Source organism: Gasterosteus aculeatus, chromosome 1 (assembly GCF_964276395.1).
Source record: "Gasterosteus aculeatus chromosome 1, fGasAcu3.hap1.1, whole genome shotgun sequence".
NCBI classification, from domain to species: Eukaryota; Metazoa; Chordata; class Actinopteri; order Perciformes; family Gasterosteidae; genus Gasterosteus; species Gasterosteus aculeatus.
In genome coordinates this window covers 4,306,448-4,323,327 of record NC_135688.1, presented here as the reverse complement: position 1 = coordinate 4,323,327, position 16,880 = coordinate 4,306,448, and the positions used below count along the sequence as shown (strand labels likewise).

The 16,880-nt window shown below is 47.3% G+C and overlaps 1 long non-coding RNA gene across 2 annotated transcripts; it reads left to right on the top strand.

Moving 5' to 3' along the window:
* The first annotated feature begins 7,909 nt into the window (after positions 1 to 7,909).
* On the top strand, positions 7,910 to 15,653 carry LOC144411461 (uncharacterized). Of its 2 annotated transcripts, XR_013468636.1 has the most exons (3): positions 7,910 to 8,559; positions 10,415 to 10,502; positions 14,680 to 15,653. It is a non-coding gene; the product is annotated as an uncharacterized LOC144411461 (long non-coding RNA). The 2 variants fall into 2 exon arrangements; XR_013468633.1 differs by lacking the exon at positions 14,680 to 15,653 and having other exon boundaries at positions 10,415 to 11,161.
* Positions 15,654 to 16,880: the final 1,227 nt, after the last annotated feature.

The following is a 16,880-nucleotide window of genomic DNA, read 5'->3' as shown; positions in this document are numbered from 1 at the left end:
TGTATTGTTTGAAAGAAAGGAGCAACACAGTGAGAATGTCAGTGACTTGGAAGCTGTAGATAGAACGATGCTGGATTTCTGCTGGAATTGAAATCTTCTGTTTTTTCTTCTATCTTCTATCTTCCTTTTATTAAAAGCCAGGTGGTTACTTCGATGGTGTGTCAACATTGTCTTTTCGTCCGCCTTGTGGTTGAATACACGAGTTAAACATCTCAATCACATGTGACAAGAGGTAAGGAAACATTAAGGAATACACCAAACGGGATGGAAAAGTCTCTTTGTGTTTGCTGAGTGTGAGAAGGGAAAAATAAAACAGGTTTTATAATCATTAAACAGCAGATTGTCACGGTGAGCGCTCAGCCCTCAAATCCGGCGGCGCTTCACATTCATCTGGCGCACTAATGCACTGCAGCATCTCCCGACACGCAACGGGAATCCCAGGAAATGACAGCTCCCAACCATGACCACGCGCCACATTTGCATCGCCGTGCAGTCACCGGACACATCCACTAGATGTCGGCCACGCTCCTGAGTGCTCTGCGTTCTACCCGGAGGTGGACTGGAAGCATGAGTGAGAGGTGTTAAAGGAATCACCGGGAAACATTTGGGGTAACACTGTCCCCTATTCGGCTCCTCGTTGTCTCCAAATGTGATGTGCAGACGCGGCTGTTCGGTGACTCCGGCAGATGCCCGGCCCACTCGCCTCACTGCCGTTCTGCTCTCACGGAATCCGTGTGATGTGTCGCTGAGAAAGTATCAAGGAGCCCCGTTGTAGGAGGAAAGAAACCGGTGTATTTATACCTTTACCTACGATGGGACCAATCAATGCGAGTGGAATCAGGGAGGAGCGGTTTAAAGCTGGTCCGACACACGGAACCTCGATGCTGAATCACTTATGGTATTACAGGGAGAGCAAAATGGCCGTCCGCTCTGGCGGAAGGTTTGCCCAAATATTATGGGATGCACACTGCGGAATACCAACCCTGGTATGAAAAGAATGTGCCAAAATACTGCTTACTTATCAGACAGAACGTGTCAACGATCAGACTATATTTAATGCGGTACACGTGGTCCATTTGTCACTCTTTGCTCCTTTTTCTTGATATTTCCCTCTTTCCTTCCTTCCTTCCTTCCTTCCTTCCCTCCCGCCTTTCCACGCTCTCTCTCCCTCAGTGGGACCGCGTGCAGACTCTACCCAAACACTGCTCTCTTGTTTAGGGCTGGGCGAGCTCCCCGTCCGACCACTCCTTCGGCCTAATCGCAGCCAGCGAGTTCTTTCCAAATCACAATTACCCATAAACACAGTTGGCTGATGGGGACAAGTGATTGTGCGGGGGCCATGGCGGGCAGTATCTGGCATCAGTCTAATTGTCACAAACAATCTGCCTCATTTCTTTACCCTCGCTACCAGAGAGTGATGGCGCTGAGCACACTTGAGGGGCAAACCTTTTATGGGCTCGCTCATTTGGGACCACTTTGAAGTGAGGAAAACGTCTCTCTCTCCTCAGCAATCTGCGTTTTGGGGATTGTCTCTAAACAGTTGTTTTAGTCCCTGGCAATAAACAGCTTTCATTTCGAAAACACTTTTGATGCGTCATTGAAGATAGAGGAGAGGTATCTTATGTTTGATGATCATTTCCCAGGATGCTGGGAAAGAAATTTCCTTTTTAATGTTTTTTTTTTTTTTTTCTGGAACGATAGACTACGCAATAACCTTTTCTACATCCAAAAAGGAGTGATGCAATACGTTATCATTGTGCATATGGGAGCCACCCAGTGAAACGACAGCCTTCTTATATGCACTACTCGACCCCACTGGATCAGGAAAGGTCCTTTTTCAAGGGTCCATTGCCATTTTACAAAAAGCATTCCTACTCGCGGGACAGAGCGGCGACCGTCCTGTCGTCAGCCTGATTTCCAGCCCTTCACACTGCCCCGATCCCCTATTTAGAATTATACGAGTTCACCCCGGTTTCACCAGGCCTCACTCTGCCCAGATGTGAATTTAAGCAAACTCGCGACTCGGGACTTGTAAGTGGTTTTCACTCACTACTGCTGCACAGATTCCTCAACTGGGGATGCAGCTTCACATATCTGTCCTCGTGCGTGAGCGAGTTTGTGAGGGACGGACAGGTGGAAGGCAGTTAAGAGGAGAGGAAGCTACGACCTTGTCCTCTGCTCATCCCTCCCCAGCTACAACCTCAGCCACGTCGGAACCCTCCCTCGGTGACAAAGGGAAAAGGAAATGACCCTACTCAAACAGGAAGTGCTGCGAGGTGACCAGTAGCGCTCCACGGGGAGGTGTGGATGGTGCTCTTTTTGTTTTTTTGTGCGCATGTGTGAGGCTTTGGTTAGCGTCGGCCCGCCTCGGGTCCTTCAAAACCACTGTTTTAGCAGTTTGGGGCAGGAAACAGCTGTGGAGCACGAAGCAGAGGTTAAAGTCTGCACGCGGCCGTTTGAGGGTGCGCCGTTTGCCAGAATCAATCAAATCGCACGGAGCCCGGGCTTTTACCCAGCTAGAAAACCACATCATGTTAGCACATTCAGTCCGACACCAGTTCCAACGCGCTGTCACTCAAACTGCAAAACACGTGGCCACCAGGACACGGGTGAATATCGTGACGGTCGATTGGCCGACGGGTTCTGAATTCTTTTCTTTTCTTTTTTTGAGTTAGATGAAAATCTGGTGACGATTTAAGAATTGATCCACGGGCGTTTCCAAGATGAAAGTGGCACTTAGCATTGGAAATATCAAGCAGATGGGGAGAAAAAGTGAAAACCGAGATGGTTTCTTCCTCGCTGCATCCAAAGACAACGTGTCGGTTTCTGGGTGAACGAGTCACAGCGACGGCTCAAACGGCCACATCCCCACAATCCGCTGGCTGCTTTCGCCGTGGCTTCTGCTCTGGAAAGGTTAACAAATCTTCCTCTAATGAAAAACATAATAATGGACTTTGAGCAGATTGCTGCACGTGTGCCTGCGTGTGGATGTGAGCACTGAACAGAAGAATGACTCTTAATTGTAACAAAATGCACCGCCTGTAAAGTACATTTTTCTACCCGGGGCTTCTCCTTCCACAGCCGTGGTATTTGAACAATGGACGGATTTACAACACTATAAATTGAATGTTTTGAGCTCCACAGAGGCCCCATTTTCTGCTGTAAATTCCATTATGTAGCTCAAATGTTGCGGTTTCTTTTTCCGCCGCTGTTCTGTTCACCAGTTTTGAAGTAGCAGAAGTTTGCATGTTCAATCGTTAGACAAATAGGAAAAAGGTAAGACACCAAAAGGTTTCAGAGATTCGTTCCGCCCAATAGGTGGAGGACTGGGAGGCATTAGCGGGTAACAGGAGAAGGCCCCTTGGGAGGAGCCGAGGGAGCTCACGGGTGGACCAGTGAAAGATGCTGTCAGTCCCCACGTCTATGACCTCTGCATATTATTCCTTGTACAACTGCACATAAACTCATGCAACAAGAGAGACGCCGTGAAAACAAATGCCGCAGCCCCACGGGACCCCCCCAGGAAAAAATACCTCTTAATCCATTTCTTGTCAAATCAGTTTAAGACGTTCATGAATTACCTCGGACCTCTTGCTGTCACCCTTTGCCCCCCCGTGTTGGGGGGGGGGCTTTTTTCCCTGAGAAAAGGGGGTTATCGCTCAATAGCTGGATAGCCACTGGGTGATCTGTTGTGCTTTTTTAATAATCATCTGACATTAACTGGAAGCAGCTGGCAGTGGTATTTATAGAATGATCTGAAATTTCATTGTATGTGTTATCCAGCTGCAGCGAGTGCATCTGGCAGGCAGCCGGCTATACGTTGGTAGCCTGTTTCTCTCTCTCTCTCTCTACAAGAAAAGAGATTTTATTGGAAATAAAATGGGAACACGGTAAAGTTTATCCACCATTATTTTAGTAGCCCACCTTGGATGACGAGTATTCCTTCACGAAAGGAAAGGAACGGCGCTGCTGCAGCGTATCCAGTAATGTGAGGCCACTTGCATTCTTCATGCAATGGAAACAACTTAGAATGTTCGCTTGATTACAGGAACGCTGATGATACGGTGTAAACCTCGGAGGTGTTTTCTATACGTGAATGTGATCTTCTGGTTGGATGGCGGATCACTATGTGAGCATGTTTCAAGTATATCTTGAACCCTATTGGACCTGTCATCGGAGCAGACACTCCCAGGAGCTATTCGCCGTACCCGGCCTCAACGTTGTAAATTATATGGCCGGTCTGAGGGTTGGTTTGGAAGCTCTCCCTTGGCTACCGAGCACATTTTTCTTTCATGAAATACCGTCGCTTAAAGTGAAATTCCATGCAAAAGACAAATTCCCACGTGTTGGAGCTGGTGGACAGATTGACCTGGAATTGTACATACAAACAGTTTTCTCTCAGACATACTACATAAACAAAGGATGGTTCGTACAATTTGCATTTACATTATTTGACTAAGTGTTTTTTACTATTCAGTCATTTTGGTAAAAGTGCCTTTTTGCTTGCGTGAGTGGTCGACCCCGGCACGGCATCTCTGCATCTGGCCTTCAAAGACCTTTCTGCAGGGTGCGTGTTTGTTGTCATGCTTCGGGGGATCCCACGCTGTGTTTGTGGATTCAATCTCTCACTTTTGATGGCATAGTTTGTCGAGGACATCAAAGAACCGTTGAATCTTTTCTTTTTCTTTCGCCTCTTTGTTTTCTCTACCTATGGAAGAACATTTTCTAATACTTTGTCTGAACAATGTTTCTCCCAGCAACTCAAAACAAGACCAAGGCAGGAAAAACAAAAAACGCTTTCAACCAGGGTTGCTGTACTCTACACGGACAAACACACAACTTTGTTCAGTCCAACAATCTAAATTAAGGATCTGCCTTTGCAAGTCACTTCCACGGAGCTACGCTTTGTGTCCAGGAATCGCACAAATAACTGCAAACATCGCACACTAAATTGTTCTAATATTTAAAGTCTCTCCGTCCAGTGATTCCGGGCTGAGATTGGCTCCCACAGCCCCCCTGCACCAGGATGTGTGGAGAGCCCCTCCCTGTGTGATGAGTCCCTCTGGATGAAACCATTACTCAGGACCTGAGCGTATCTCACATGGCAACAGATAAAAGCCCTTTGAGGTGAAAGTGAGTTGACAACATGAAAGCTTTCTCCAATCACGAGAGAACTGGTGGTATTTAATATGTGTGTAGAAAAATGAATGTGTGTGCCTTGTGTAACATAATTCAACACGTTTGAAAATGTGACATATTGTGGGTTTCGGTTGTGTGTTCAGTTTCAGCAGTAACAACTAAAACGTTTTCAGTCATCGTCGAGCTTGACGGCATTTGCTTTTAGTTAATTTAGAGTGTCGGACTGCAACCCTCCAGATTAAGGGCAGACACATCTGCTGCTGCTGTGACTGAGCTACTGAAGAATGTGTGTTAACTTTTGGGAACACGTGGCCGCGTCTGACTCGGTTCGGTGTCGGTGTGGCACGTTCTGGAGATGGCGGCCCTGTTTCTGTTGGAACGCCGGGCCACATATTTGAGCCACATGTGTGCGTTTGAGACAGAGAGCCCAAACGAGACACACATTGGGGCGCAGAAGTGCTGCGTCTGCACTTGGATTCCTGGAAGCCGACTCACAAACAGAGGATAACTGTCCCCGGCTGAAATGGCATTCCAGGGGGGGGGAATTGTTTGACGGACATCTCGTCGTTATGCTTCTATTCGGTCTTGAAAGTGGGCTGCTGGTGTTGTTTTCCGAGGCTCGCTGCAGTGGCCGTCGTTTTTTGACAGAGGGCAGCAGTCAGCCGTTCAAAAACCAAACACGCCGCGCTTTGGCTGCCACGCCAGAGCCACATGCCGAAGACAAGCCATGAACTTAAGTTGATCACACCCTGTCTGATTTGTTCAATTGGGGCTCGTTTGATTCATGGGTTGAAACCTGTCTGTGTGAGCAGAGCCAAACCGCCATTTGCCGCCATCTCCACGGAATAGCTGAAAGTCTGCCAGCCACTCGGGCTGCGTGCACATTGCTTGTATTAGAACAATACGTCTCTTCAGAACATGGCTTTGTTCGAGCAAACGCACCAGTTGAGCAATCTTAATGTTGTGCAACCAAGTGTGTGACAAGGGGAGTAACGGGGGGTTAAGAGACACCATCAAACATCTCATTCTTCGTCTCAAATCTTTTGGATTTTTGTGGGGACCTCTTGAGACCTTTTGATGACTCCAGTATTCCATATAAGAGAATGTAATGGTCCTTTTGTGCCCCCCCCCCGTTAAAGTCTCCCAGTATGTGAAAGGTAATCTTATGACAGGCTGTAAACACACTCCTTTCTCCGTCCTTCTTCTCACAGAACATATTTGACCGCAGCTCGAGTTTGTTTAATGTAAGACACCTTGTCACTCAAGCTCGAAGGGTTGTTTCATTTTGACTGGAAACCAAGTATGACACGGCGTGTGCATGAACTGCAGCTAAACTCAAATGGAAACCATCATACACGTCTGTGAGGCCTTGTCAGTCGTAGTGAAACGTTATTTGAAGTTTACCATTAGTCATCTTCTGTGCGATGGCCTCAGACAGGGGGAGCCGGCCTTTATGTGTCACACAGCGGCCTGGAGGATCATCCGTCAACATTTCATTATGAGTGTCCACCGTGGCTAAAGACAGAGGGAGGGCAGGACATTAAAATACCCAGAGATCTGTTGGCGTCCCCCAAGGCCCCGTTGTTTGTCTTCATAAACAGAGGTACAAAGTGTAAGCGGGGGGGGTCATTCCTGCAAGGGTTCACGTACTTGAGATTGGCATTTTTCATATTTACATTGTCTGATAGCGTCACTAGGTCTGTTTATGTTATTTCCCCGCTCACTGTTTGTTTGCAGTTCTTTCTTCTCAACTAACGCTCTCCACCGCCTCCCCTCCCTCCCTCCCTCTCTCACCCTCGCCTTTTATCTTCCTGTCCCGTTGATATCCTCCTTCTAAATTCATTCTCTCAGTGCTCTTTGATACATTTGTGAGTATCTTGCTCCGTACGTATTCATGTTTCAAATGCACGGATGATCCGCCCGTATAGAAAGATGATGTCTTGACAGCAGTTTGGATGTTTTACGTCTCTGTTGAATATGAAAGGGAATGGAGACAGAAACCAGACTGTTTGTGACTGGCCAACCTGTAAAAAAACACCAAACACCAAAAAATAGGCCACAAATTGTTGGCACTCGGTTTACTTTTAACTGTTTCAGCCCGTCTGTCCCACACCTGGCGGCTGCGGCGCTGAACAGAGCTCGCTCTGTTCTGCAAATCTGCCGAGCCATACGGAAAATAAATCTGCTCCACGTTCATTAAACGAAAAAGCTGTGGGCAGATTTATTTCATGATTTCTCATACCGTCCGCTTGGCTCTTTGGCCTCCACGTTCTTACCACCCCTCCCCTCCCTCACATAAAGCCATTTAACTCTCATCTCATTTTTTTTGACTCCTTGTAGACCAAACCAACCCCGGCTACGCTCCTCCAGTGGATCCGCTTCAAAGGGGGTTGGGGAGGGGGGGGCATGTGTATTGATTTGGTGTATCCACCTCTTTGCTGTGAAGGAGCCGGTGAAATGTTCGCTAACAGGAGAGCTCGGCCTCTCTGGAACAACACAGACAAACCTCCACAAATACACTGCTCTTCTTTTTTTTTACGGAGGAGAAGCTTTCAAGGCAATAATCAACGTATCAGGGCCAGATAGTTCAAAGTGGGCTATATGTTTCCCCTCTTGCCCCGTCTCCAGGGGCAGCAGCTCTCTAGTAAAACAATCCAGTGACTCTCTCCCTCTTTCTTGCTCTCTCTCTCTCTCTCTCTCTCTCTCTCTCTCTCGCTGTGTGTCTCGATGGCACACGACGCAACGATCAAAGTGTTGATTTATCTCTCTGACTTTGCGTTGCTGGTGCACATTGCACCACGGCGCTGAGGTCACAGTGCAGAGCAACTGTGAAACCGCAGCTCACAAATATCACATTCTTGCGAAAATAACGTTAGCCGGTTCCATTTTAAGTCTTCAAATGTTTGGATTTTCTGTTTCCTCCGCTGCAGAACGCTCGTGGTGATTCATCAAGAAAAACAAATGGTCGACTTCAAATTGGGCTTCTTGTTGGAACGTGACGGGGGCCTTTGAGAAGCATCACCTGTTCCACACAAATCCAACGGCCTTGTCTCTGCCCTGCCAGCTGCTGACAGCACGAGTCACTTTGAGTTGCTATCAGCTCCATCCTCCCAGCATCCTCTGAGGAAGGAAGCAGGGCCAGGCTGCACCAGAGCCCCGCAAGCTTTGCATCACCATCTCCTGCAGGGACACTGGTTATTTTTGGACCAAGGGCGGATCACATTACGACGGCGAAGAGGACCCCTCGGACAGGAAATCGCCCAGCACGCCACCCAGCAGGTCCCGTTGGCTCTCAGCCGACCCGACTGTGATTCGGCCTCATATGCAGACGTCGGTCAGGGAGAGAAACGCCTCACAGAACAAGAGACCCGTCTCCAGCGACGGGTGACCTCTAAAATCCCATCAGCCCCGGTGGGACACGTAAGTACACGTCTCCACATGTACTTCTGTAATACTCTATTTGAACGAGCGATTGCGAAATAATAAACAATACAAATACTACGTACATTTGTACATTTTGTTTTACATAATAATTCATTTTGCTCTTTGTTTTAAATGAAAATGTCACGTCCAAGAAGCGGTGCTAATAAGGTTTGTCTCGTGTCTGCGTTGCTCATGATTTCCTGTTTTATTTTGAAAACTAACCTTTCTCTCGTCTCAGGCAACTTCCCCCTGTGTGCCGGTCCGATTGTCTGCCCCGCCCCTGATTGTTCACATCTGTGCCGTTGCCCTGTGTGTATGTATTGTCTGCGTCTCCCTTTGTCCTGTGCCGGTTCGTCTTCGTCCCGTATTTCATTTGCTGCCTTTTTTTAATAAACTTTGAGCATCGAGTTGTGCGTTTGGATTCAGGGCCAGAAAATGCGTATATCTCCACCCATCAGTGTCCTTCTCTGTCGTTCCTGCCATCCATCTATTACTCTGTCAGCATCAGTCACGCTGAAGTTCACTTGCTCGTAAGGAGGGAAGTTAAAGTACGGTTTGATTCTGAAAGACAGAATAAATCAAGCTTCTACACGACTGAACGGTCGTCTGGATCATTATTGTGTGCCAGCAAGACACTGCGTGATGTAGTCATGTGTTGTGCTTTTTCATACGAGCATTCTTTGGGTTAGCTAGAAACCCGCACAGTTATTATGTGGTAAATATCAAAGCCGCTGCGGCCACTGGGGCTGAAGTGGAGAGCGTGGGAGGTTTGTGACATCCCCAAATCCTCGTCATCCGCCCTCCGAAAACATGGATGATTGTTTGCTGCTTTGCCGTTTTCCTCGTTTAGATGAAGCGTCATCGCATCCTCAGCCAAACCCCTCCTGGGGGAAATCCTCAGTGAGGACGGGACAAATGTATTTTATAGGTATTAAGTCTTAGAAAGACTGCATTAATAGTAACGAATACCTTGATATTGTTGGATCAAAAATCTCAGAACTTTGGCGAGTCAAATCAAATTAGTTCCGCGTCACTCCGTCGGTGCATCTCTGCGTTTGGTGGAGAGGAATGTGTGCCGGTGCCTGGTTTTATTAGTGCTCACATGAGCCTGACCTCAGGGTGTAAAGGGCTGTTGCTTCACCGTTACTTCTCCAGCTCAGGTTACACATCACCCATCAACCCTGGAGGAAAGCAAAACAGAGATGACCGCTGCCTGAAACCGTCCTTCTCTCTCACACGTGGATGCATAAAATGTGTGGGTTAATATACGTTAAAGTTGGTCAAAAATGATCTCTTTATTCATTATTATTTTTCTTTTCTTTTAACTACGTACAAACACGCCTGTGTAAAAACTGCTTAGTGCAGTTTACCTTAGTAAAAGGTATATATATATTATATATTGACCCTAGAAGAGATATGTGTAATTGATCTTGTCAGCTCACATTTGACCCCTGCCCTGAAATCACGATATGAAAATGTGCATAATCACCCTCCTACAGAGAGATAATTGACACTATAATAAATGCTGAAAATGGGCACGTCCTTGAGAGTGGACCGTCCCCAAAAGTGTAGCTGTTGGGGACCTACCGTGTGGTGTCAGGTTTCAGCTCAGTAATGGGTTGGCCCTTGCATTCATATATATATATATATATATATATGGTGTATATGAACAAGTCATTGAAGAGTGCAGAACATACTTTTTAATATTACAATCACTTAGCCTGCTTTCACGTCCATTAGCATCACCGCCAAAGTAATGGGGGCAAAGAAATCGGAACCTATACGAGTGCGAAGTTGTGTAGATCTAAATGCTCTCACGTCTGATCCCTAATCTGTGTCCTCATCCTATCAGGACCTGCACGCTGTCGCTGTGTGCAAAAAGGGCAGCAAGCTGAGGAAGCCAGGAAACAGAAGCTCACATTGGAACAAATGGATCAATGGTGAGCTTCTCGCCCACACCGCCAATGGGTGCAGTGCGTTCATTGGTTTGAAGGTACAGAGAGAGTAAGGGAAAAGGAGTCAACCGTCTCCCCCCTCTTTCATCATTTCCCCAGGACCCACCTTCATTAAAACTCACTCCAGGGTTATGAATGGGCCTGTCTGGCCCGCGGCACGGCCTTGAGAGCCCAGCTGGTTTCTATTAAAGACTCAAGGTGTGTGTGTGTGTGTGTGTGTGTGTGTGTGTCGGTCGCTGGTGGTGCGGGAGAGATTGAGAGAGAGAGAGAAAGAGAGCGAGGCAGCGCTCGGTCATCTGACACTGAGGGGTAACAGGTCCTGGTTTTATCCCAGACAGGTAGCTCTGATGAGACCCAGAATCCAGGTGCTGCCAGAGCCGAACGAGACGGGGGGGGGGGGGGGGCAATCGTCTGTGGATGAAGGGAGAGTTGGAGAGAAGACATGTAACCTTTGTTTTTTTCACGCCTTATAGGGTGTCCTTCCGAGCTCCTCCCCAAGACCTTTATCTCCCTTTCAGCTTTTATTCTCCTGTTTCTCCCACTTTCTCGTGCTCTTTTCTTCCTCTTTTGCTGTCTTTTCGCTATCCTTCCATCACCTGCCTGCCCTTGGTTATTTATAGTAATGAATAAAAAAAAAAAACAGTTTGCCTCTCTTTGCTCGGACATTATTTTCTTGGCTGCGATCCAAACACCAGGATGGGATATCGGGCCCTGAGCCCAGACATTTAGGGCCCATTTTTATGAAAGTGTATAAATCTTACTGAGCCACGGAGGCATATATGTTGTCAGTATCACGGCCTTTTGTTCTCACGTCCGTCCGTTATTGCAGTGTTGGGGCGGGAGGGTTGAGAGCTGGAATTAAACCGTTCAAATGAAGGACCCACGGTACGGTAGCTTAATGTGTCCCCCCCAAAACCAGACGGGACCAAGAAAGTCCAAACGTCACTGGTCGATATGTTGAGAAGGAGAATAATGTTAGAGGAGTACTATGACTGTGGATCATAATGACAACACCAATCCATGTTCCTTCATAGACTTTAAGACTAAACAATGGGCCATGAGGACCACTAATGGAAGAAAGGAAGACACAACAACACGACTGGTGTAAACCTGTACTGGTGATATTTGGGCCACTCGTGTATTGACAGATGTCGTGTTGACGCACGTTTCAGATGCTAGATAGCTGTACATCACGGTGCTCATGGTGACAGTGGAGACGGAGACAAGGAAAGAGGACATTTATTTATAGTAGCACTTTGTGCGTCGGACTCACACAACCTTTCCCCTCCCTCCCACCCATTTGTGTTCCCATGCTTGTTTAAAATCGCCTCACTTACATCAGGGTTTACATTCTCATGCCCTCCCACCCCCTACAAACGTTTTTTTTTAGGGGGGGTGAGGGGGGGACGGGGGGTTCTCCTTCTCTTTCTCCCATCAGTGACACCCTCACTCCCAACAGCGAACCGGTACCCTTCGGCCATCCTACTGCTGCACAGTGCAACACATGTGCTTCCGATTAGGCTTTCTTTTGTGAAGAAGTGAGGCTCCTCAGACCACCGGCCCCCTTCTTGCATTCACACACCCCCATGTTAGTTCACATGGACACATATGGGTAGAAAACATTAGGAGCCCCCTCCTAGTATTGAGTTACCCACTTTGGCTCAATACAAATTCATGTCATCAGTCATGCTGCTGCTTAAATGTGCTTTTTATTGCCTTTCTCCCGATCCATCTATTGAGAGGATTTGGATGTTGACGGGTAAATACATTTCTCGCGTGTGTATTTACTTACTTGATGGGTGTATTAGTCGTGCGATTCTTTCAGCTGTGCAAGGGAACGCTAAAGTGTAAAATGTATATGTATGTCTTTATTTTTGTTTTCCTACATACACCGGTAACTATGAGAATGAATCCCCTAAACTGTGTTCCCCGTAATTAGACACGTTCAAGTCGTTAGTGTTTGTCTCTTGGGAGCTGTTACTGTATCGGAGCCCCCTGAAAAGTCACATAATGAAGTTCTGTTGGGCACCACTAGGGGAGCCCTTGTTACACTTGTAACACCACAGTCTCAGGCACACAATAGTTTCTGATGTAGAGGTCTGCTGCAAGGGTGATTTTTTTTTTCTTTTGCCGCCCTTCACTGAAATCCTGGCAATCAACTTTGCAATAATCCTGCAGGCACTAATGGTTAACGCGGTCTCCTTTGGCCCTCGAACAGCCGAGTCGGCTCCGAGGTCTGCCATCACTCATCATTAAATGTTTCATTGGACATCAACTCTGACAAAAGGGGATTTGAGCATGTGTGCGCACACATACTAGTTCATTGTTTGCCGGTGTCTCATATAGCAGCAACATTTAAGTGAAGGGTTTTTTTTCTAGGCCGCTTTTGCGGCTTGTGATTGAAATTATTGTTGCCAAGGAAACGCTCTAATTTGGCTTCACTGTAGACATTGTGGTTTGAGCAACAGGTGTCTGTTATTTTGGGTTGCTTTGTTGCAGAGTGCTGTGTGCTTAAGTAACCCCGTTTGTGTGTGTGTGTGTGTGTGTGTGTGTGCTGATGTGTGTCGCATGTCTCGCATGCTACCTTTGCATCTTCAGAAGGGACAGAAATACGCAGCCCCGAGCTGAGACGAGCAAGTGCGGTTCGCTGAGCTTCACACCCATGGGATCCATAGCATTTGTTTGCCTACCTCCCTTGAAGGTGTGAGATTAAAAAAAAAAAGTAATTTAAGAAAATCCGACACACGGGGGAAAAAGAAACAGGTTACCAAAGTTGTGTGCCGCGATTCAACCGCCGCTCAACTTGACCTTTTAATTTTTCCACTGCTGGTTGGGTTTGAGCTGACAGGTAAACCGGTCGGATTAGACCTCACAAACGTCACAAGCCTCCATCTGTGACATGAAACCGAGAGCAATCCACGCTTACCACCCATTTACATGACAGATGCGACATTGTGAGACGGCCTCTTCTCAATGTAACTCACCATCTGGTGAAGTATATCTTATAAGTCCATTGTTTTTCACACTTTATGAATGAGCAAATTACGTGCATGCGACTTATTTCCGCCACACGAGAACATTACCTTTCTGTTTTACCTTCACATCAGAGGTACCGGGCGCTTTGGGTGCGTCCGACAGATGCGCGCTGGCGTTCACGTGCGTGCTCACCGATAGGCCGCCCTCTCTCGCTTGCTCTGTCACACATTCAAGGCATCCCGTGATAAATGTCTTGAAACAGGGGGGCGGAGGGGGGGGGGCTCTTTTGACCTTAGCCACTGTGTCCACCCAGCGCAGGCCCCAGGGAGTCCGCCTCCCTTTGACCTCCCGCTGCCCGGCCGATGCATGTTTGAGAGAGAGAGGAGGGGGGGGAAAAGAGTTCTCCTGCCCTGTGACCTCTCTCCGGGCCCTGAGCGCGGGGGTGGGGGTGGGAGGGTTTGAGCCCACCACGCCACATGAGGCCCCGCTGCGTGGTGTCTTCGTCCTGTGTTATTCCAACTCTCTAGTTACAGTCCTAAACCCAAGGGGGTCTTTAACGGGGGGCCTTGGGATCACAGGCCTGACTGTTAACAGCTCCGGGGTGAAAGGCCTCGGGCGCTGCCCTAAGCCCTGCGTGTCACATGCTCCCTTGGCTTAGCCCGCTGTGGCCCGTCCAGCCTGGATACCAGGGGTTTCACGTTGGAAATATACGTGGCCAAATTAGCGCATACGGTGCATAGATTATTACATCGTCACGTGACTGACAATGAACACCGACCTGTATGTCTGAATGGAGTCATCAGTAGCTTTTTACTTGATTTCAGAGATGTCACTCACCCAACCACCTTCGATACACCATGATGGATTGCAGGAGGGAAAGTGCACTTCTAATCATTTAAATATATGCATGCTCGTCAGCTAAGTATTCAGCTTTCGCTTCAGCCCTTTTACTGACCCAACAATTTATCTTTTTTGACGGTGTCAGCTCAGAGAAATTTCCCATTATCTCCAAGCATCATCTGCTTATGTAGCACATTTGAACCTGTCAACGTCCATCCAAACGTTGTAATTGATGTGTGATCTGCTGCAAGCCCCCAAAAAACGCTGCTTATTATGTCAAAATTACACTTGTCATTTTCTATCCGACGACATGCCTCTCATGATAACAGTTATTCTGTTCCCACAGGTGTGATTTGTCTCCTCCGTCATCCCAATTTGACACCTCACCCCCTCCCTCCCCCCTCCGACAGTAAGTGATGTTATTTTGAAGATTTTCTCTTTATATTCAGGATATTTTTTTGGGGGGGGGGTGGGGGGGAGGCATTTGGGGTCTATGGTTCCTACACAAGTTCAATAGATTAAAACCGTCTCTGATGCAAATACATAGAGCACATTAACACTCATTGCCCCCGGTGTCTGTTTGGAGAAGCTTTACGGAGACGAGGCTGGACGAGGGGGGGGGGGAGGGAGGGGGGGGGGGGGCAGTCTGAGGTAGTTAAGGTGCAACAACACGAAGGGAATGTAACTAACTAAGGCTTCAGCGTAGCTGTGCAGCAGTCGAGGTAACGTTCTACGACCCGGTTGGATGTGTCGCTGGGACGGAGGGAGTTGAGCCAAACAGGTGGACTGGAGAAAGGACAGAAAGAGACACACACATTTACAGGGACGAGGATGACAGGAGGAGAGAGAAACAGAGGGAGACACAAGAGGGTCTGGAACTCGACCTGAAGCCACGGCCGAGCACCTTTCGAGCCAAATCATCGTCTTGGCTTCAAGTTCTGCTGCTTCGTCTACAACAAACACATCTTACACTTGAATAAGTTGTGTCTAAATTGTTGACACAAGTAACAATGTGTCTGTCTTTTTGCAAACACAACGTAAGCAGATGTTACACCGTGATAATAATTGCACTGTTGTGTCTGGCCTGAGGATTTCCTCCGGGAAGTGTCTGGCTGCACTCTAATGAATCATGCAGACAAAACCAACGAGTTTCAACCCAACGAGTTCGTAATGAACAATTCATCCGTTCTCCCTCGGACGCGGCGACCTGTTCCACGTCTGGACTCTTTGTGTTCATCGACCAGAACCGAAACCATTAAAACCAAAACGCAACAAGCTGTTTTTGTTTCTCCCTGAACAATCCTCATAACTCTCTCCTCTCTTTGTTCCCGTTGCACTTTGGTCCTGTTACGCGACGGCCTGCTCACGTCTCCCATGACCCCCGGAGGTTCTGTAATCTCAGTCACGCAGACGCATCACACCTGCGCTGGTCGGCCAGCGGCCTTGCTCCCCTATTGTCTCTCGTCCTCGCGGTCGTGACCCCGAACGCCACACTGCAGGGTTCTGTTCCTATTTATACCGCGGGGGGGTTTCCTCCTCTTGTGTTGTTGCTGTTTGCCAGCACTTCCTCCTTTCAGTCAGTGACCTCTTCTCCACTTCCTGTTTGTGCGGCCGACAAGTAGTCATCCCAAGGGTGGTTTGGTAAATCCTTGATTAATTCCGGCTGAAGGGGAGTGGTTGAAGCTGCTCGCTTTAGAGATCTGGATCCTTTCTGGATCCCCTCGATTTGTCCTTTTATGGTCGCGACATCCTGTCGGACCAAATCTAACTGCTGTGCATTCATTAAATTGGAGCATAAACTTCTTCTTAACTTTTGTGTGTACACATACAGTGAATACAGGTTGAGGTTCAGTCGAGAAAACTCAAGGGCCATTTATCACATTGACTGAGTCAACATTATTTTAAGATTATAAAATACAGGTAATTTGGCTGAGACTGTTAATTACTCTGTAATCTAACTAGTTTTAGACAATATTTTCTTTATCGGGGTGAATGAGGCTAAAAGAATAAATAAATCTAGCGACTACGCTTAAATCTTCTGCTTCAACTGAACTTAAAATTCCCAATTTACACATTTAAAGTCATTTTTTTTATATTATCAGTGGTTTGGTAGAATCAGAAAAATGTACAAATGATGAAGCCAACTTCAAATATTAGTGCTTATTTCATTCATATCCACCCACATTCTTACTTTGACTCTTCTGTATTTTCTTTTTGCCACCAAGGACCAATTATTTATCAATTTATAAAGATCCAGGCTGGTGTTGAGCAGTTGCTTCTGATTGCAGAACAATCTGTGAGTTCTACTTCAGATCTCAGGTCCCCAGAGAGACCTTTTTATAGTTTAACAGGAACCAAACGTCCCATGTGGCGTCTACTCATCTGTGCGAATGACACAGTTTTCTTCATAATTCATGTGCGTTATTTTCTCCTCTGTTTTATGCCCCACAAAGTAATCAGCAGTCATGAGGCAAAAGTGAGAAATGTTTTGTGGTGAAAAACTGGAACACAACAATCCTTTTGCAGCTTTGACTCTGAATCACAATC